Genomic DNA, 5,586 nt, shown 5'->3' with positions numbered 1-5,586 from the left:
TCATCAACATTATGTGTCTTAACGCTGCTTTTATCATTATTAGGTGACTTAATGCTGCTTTTATCATTATAAGGTGACTTAACGCTGCTTTCATCAACATTAGGTGCCTAACGCTGCTGTCATCAACATTAGGTGACTTAACGCTGCTTTCATCAACATTATGTGACTTTACGCTGCTTTCATCAACATTAGGTGTCTTAACGCTGCTTTTATCATTATTAGATGACTTAATGCTGCTTTTATCATTATAAGGTGACTTAACGCTGCTTTCATCAACATTAGGTGACTTAACGCTGCTTTTAATCATTATTAATGTGTTTTAATGCTGCTTTCATCATTATAAAGGTGACTCATCGCTGCTTTCATCAACATTAGGTGACTTAACGCTGCTTTCATCAACATTAGGGTGCCTTAACGCTGCTTTCATCAACATTTTAATGTCTAAACGCGGCTTTCATCAACATTAGGTGTCCTTAACGCTGCTGTCCCATCAACATTAGGTGACTTAACGCTGCTTTCATCAACATTATGTGACTTAACGCTGCTTTCATCAACATTAGGTGTCTTAACGCTGCTTTTATCATTATTAGGTGACTTAACGCTGCTTTTATCATTTATTATGTGTTTTAATGCTGCTTTCATCATTATAAGGTGACTTATCGCTGCTTTCATCAACATTAGGTGATTATCGCTGCTTTCATCAACATTAGGTGACTTAACGCTGCTTTCATCAACATTAGGTGCCTTAAACGCTGCTTTCATCAACATTTAATGTCTAAACGCGGCTTTCATCAACATTAGGTGCATTAACGCGACTTTCATCAACATTAGATGTCTTTACGCTGGTTACATCAACATTAGATGTCTTTACCCCGCGGCTTTCCCATCAATATAAGGTGCCTTTACGCGGCTTTCATCAACACAAGGTGCCTTAACGCTGGCTTTAAATCAAACATTAGGTGACCTAACGCCTGCTTTCATCAACATAAGATATTAGGTATCTTAAGCTGTTTTTCATCAATATTATGGATCTTAACGCTGCTTTCATCAACATTAGGTATCTTAACGCTTGCTTTTCATCAATATTAGGTATTCTTAACGCTGCTTTCTTTAACATTAGTTTATCTTTACGCTGCTTTCACCCAACATTGGTGTTTAACCGCGGCTTTCTATGGCATCATAAGATGTCTTAGACGCTGCTTTTCATAAAACATTAGGTATCTTAACCCTGCTGCTTTCATCATTATTAGGTATCTTAAGCGCTGCTTTCATCAACATTAGGTATCTTAACGGCTGCTTTCATCCAATATTAGGTATCTTAAGCTGCCTTTCTTCAACATTTAGGTAAAATGTTTACGCTGCTTTTCACCGAACATTTTTAGGTGTCTTAACGCGGCTTTAATCATCATAAGATGTCTTAACGCTGCTTTCATCAACATAAGGTGCCTTAACGCAGATTCATCACATTAAATGTCTTAACGCTGCTTTCTTCAAACATTAGGTATCTTTAACGGCTGCTTTCACCAACATTAGGTGTTTAAACGCGGCTTTCATCATTATTAGGGTATCTTAGCGCTGCTTTCATTAACATAATGTATCCTAAAACGCTGCTTTCATCCATTATTAGGTATCTTAGCGTGCTGGCTTTCATCAACATTAGGTGCCTTAACGCAGATTTCATCAACATAAGATGTCTTAACGCTGCTTTCATCAACATAAGAATGTCTTAACTCTGTTTCAAATCATAAAGATGTCTTAACGCTGCTTTTTCATCACACATAAGATGTCTTAACGCTGCTTTCATCAAGATAAGATTCTTAACGCTGCTTTCATCAACATAAGATGTCTTAACGCTGCTTTCATCAACATAAGATGTCTTAACGCTGCTTTCATCAACATAAGATGTTCTTAAAACGCTGCTTTCATCAACATTAAGATGTCTTTAACGCTTGCTTTTTTCATCAACATAAGATGTCTTTATAACGGCTGTTTTCTCAACATTTAAGATGTCTTAACGCTGTTTTCAATCAACATAAGATGTCTTAACGCTGCTTTCATCAACATAAAGATGTTCTCAACCGCTGCTTTCATCAAACATAGAGATGTCTTAACGGCTGTTTCATCAACATAAGATGTCTTAACGCTGCTTTCATCAACATAAGATGTCTTAACGCTGCCTTTTTTCATCAACATAAGATGTCTTAAAACGCTGCTTTCATCAAACAATAAGATGTCTTAAACGGCTGCTTTTCCAACATTAGGTGCCCGTAACGCCAGATTTCATCAACATAAGAAATTGTTTAAAAGCCCTGCTTTTCCAAGATAAAGATTGTCTTAACGCTGCTTTCCATCAACATAAGATGTCTTAACGCTGCTTTCATCAACATTTAAGATGTCTTGCGCGCTGCTTTCATCAAACATAAGATTTGTCTTAACGCGGATGCTGCTTTTTCATCAACATAAGATGTCTTAACGCTGCTTTCATCAACATTTAGGGTGACCTTATCGCTTGCTTTTCCATCAACATTAGGGTATCTTTAACGGGCTGCTTTCATCAATATTAGGTATTTTAACGCTGCTTTCTTCAACATTAGGTATGTTGTTGCTGCCTTTCAAACGATTAGGGTGTCTTAACTGCGCGGGCTTATAATTTCATAAAGATGTCTTAAAGCTGCTTTTCAATCAATACATAAGGTGCCTTAAAAGCAGAATTTCATCAACATTAAATGTCCTTAACGCTGCTTTCTTCAACATTAGGGTATCTTTACGCTTGCTTTCACCAACATTAGGTGTCTTAACGGCGGCCTTTTCATCCATTATTAGGTTTTATCTTAGCGGCTGCTTTCCATTAAACATTAATGTATCTAAACCGCTTTTTCATCAATTATTAGGTATCTTAGCGTGCTTTTCATCAACACATTAGGTGCCTTAACGCAGATTTCAACATAAGATGTCTTAACCAGGCTGCTTTCTTATCAACATAAGTGCTTAAGCTGCTTTCATCAACAAATAAGATGTACTTAACCCGCTGTTTTTCTTAACATAAGATGTCTTAAACGCTGCTTTCATCACATAAGATGTCTTAACCGCTGTTTCTAAACATAAGATTTCCCTTTAACGTCCATAGCTTTCATCAATAAGATGTCTTAACGCTGCTCTTTCCATTAACCCATAAGATGGTTCTTAAACGCTTGCTTTCTTCCAACATAAGATATCTTAAAACGCTGAGCTTTTCCATCAACATAAGATTTGTCTTAACGCTGCTTTCATCAACATAAGATGGTTTTCTCGGGGGCTGCTTTTCTCAAAATAAGGATGTCTTAACGCTGTTTCATTAAAGATGTGTCTATCAACGTGTTTTTCATCAACATAAGATGTTCTTAAACGCTTCTTTTCAACATAAGATGTTTACGCTTGGCCTTATTTCATAACATAAATGTCTTAAGTTGCTTTTTCTCACACACAATAAAGATTTTTAAACGTGCTTTCATAAACATTAAAGATTTCTTAACGTTGCTTTCATCAACATTAGGTGCCGTAACGCAGATTTCATTCAACATTAAGATGTCTTAACCCCTGCTTTCTCAACATAAGATGTCTTAACGCTGCGTTCATCAACATTAAGAATGTCAAAACGCTGCTTTCATCAACATAAGATGTCTTAGCGCTGCTTTTTCATTCAACATAAGATGTCTTAACGCTGCTTTTCATCAACATAAGATGTCTTAACGCTGCTTTTTCATCCAACATAAGATGTTTAACGCTGCTTTCCATCAACATAAGGTGCCTTAACGCGGTCTATCTTGTTGGCACCAATTTTAACAATGATAATGATTATTCTAGGAAAACAGGATGAAAGAATAATCTGAAAATTTGCACATTAGTTACTGGTCCAGCCATACGACAAAAAGGTACAACTGTCATGTAATAAAACATAGTGGAATCCTTTTTAAATGGCAGTCTATTAATGAAAGGTGCTTTAAACGACACTGGCTTTATCTGAATATCATGGCATTTAATGAATTAACCGCAGGTAATGAAAACCGTATTTTCTTTGGTGTCAATTTTTTGTTTGCATATTTTTTATTTATTGGGGTGTTTTTTTGGGTTTGTTTTCAGGGTTTTTTAGAATAAGTGTTAGGTTTGAAAAAAGGTTTTAAACTTACGAAAAACGGAGTTCTGATGCAGACAGATAAAGGCATTATTTTACGAATTAAAAAGACATTGCCTTCTTCTAAAAAAAAAGCATTCGTTTTTTTTTCTTTAAAAAATGACAGAAAATTTTAGGAATACCTTTTTTTTATTTTATGTTTTCCCTTTCCCCCTTCTTTTTTCACTCAAAAGGAATTCTTTTCAATATTTTTAATTTTGGGACCTGTTAATTTTTACTTGCAAAACATTTTTTCTCATATTAAAATTTAATGTAGTGCATTTATAAAAATTTGTTTGGCTTTTAATTTTCAATAATAAGTTTTTAATTTAATTTTCTTTTTTAAAATTTGATATTTTTGGTTCCTTTTCTTCCCCTTTCCTTTTTTTTTTTCTTTTCTTTTTTTTCTTCCTTTCTCTTTTTTTCCCCTCCTTTCCCCCCCTTTTTCTCTTTCTTTTTCTCCCCGCCGTGCCCTAAAATGGTTTTTTTTTTTTGGTTTAAACCTTGTACGCGTTGCAGACTGGAAATGCTAGCTTGTTTTCTTTTTAAAGGGCCCCTTTATTACAAGAAATGTTTTTAATTTTTATTTCTCAAAAATGTTTTTTTTGGGTACTTTACTGATCAAAAAATACTATGGCCAATTCCCCTAACCCCCCCTTTTTCCTTCTTTTTTGGGCATTTATAAATTTAAAAAAATTTTCCCGAAATATATATAAATATAAATTTTTTACAATAAACCTTTTTATCTCAAAAAAAGGATTGAACAAAGACTAAGTTTATAAAAAAAACTCCTTTGGAAAAAAGTACAGTCTAATAGTTTGTATGGAAACCAAAAATTTCTATTTTTTTTAAATTTTTTCTTTTTGAAATTTTTAAATTTAGCCTCTTTCTTAGGTAAAAAGCATTTACTCTTTGAAAATTTTTAAACTGTATTTAAACTTATTAAAATTTTTCTTTTCTTTCAAAAAAAAGGAAATTTATCTTTTTTTTGAATAATTGCCTTTAAATGGCCCGCTACAAAAAAATAAAATGTCTTTTTTTAAAAAATTTTTCGGGAAAAAGCATTTTTTTAATGACACGCTGTTAAAAAATGCTTTTAAAAACCGTGGTTTTAAAGGGGGGTAAATTTTACACCTGACCTCCCCCCAGGGAAAAGGGTTTGGTGTTGACTTTTTTGGGCCCTCCGTTGACAAATTCTTTAATTCTTTTCCACAATTAACGGTTGGAAGTAGGGAATCGATAAAATTACACGGTAGGGGGGCTGTATTGTCCGTGATAGGGTTTACTTATTAACTTCTTATTATGTTAATGTATTTTTATGTACTTATATATAAATACAATATCGGTGCTCACTTCATTATATAAAATTACAGGTATAATTGTATATTTTGACGTGTTGTAACAGTTTTACAAAATTATAGGCCTCCCTTTATGTA

Source organism: Ruditapes philippinarum, unplaced genomic scaffold (assembly GCF_026571515.1).
Source record: "Ruditapes philippinarum isolate M1 unplaced genomic scaffold, ASM2657151v2 ctg2450_1_1_1_1, whole genome shotgun sequence".
NCBI lineage: Eukaryota > Metazoa > Mollusca > Bivalvia > Venerida > Veneridae > Ruditapes > Ruditapes philippinarum.
Note: the sequence above shows the minus strand (reverse complement) of the source record.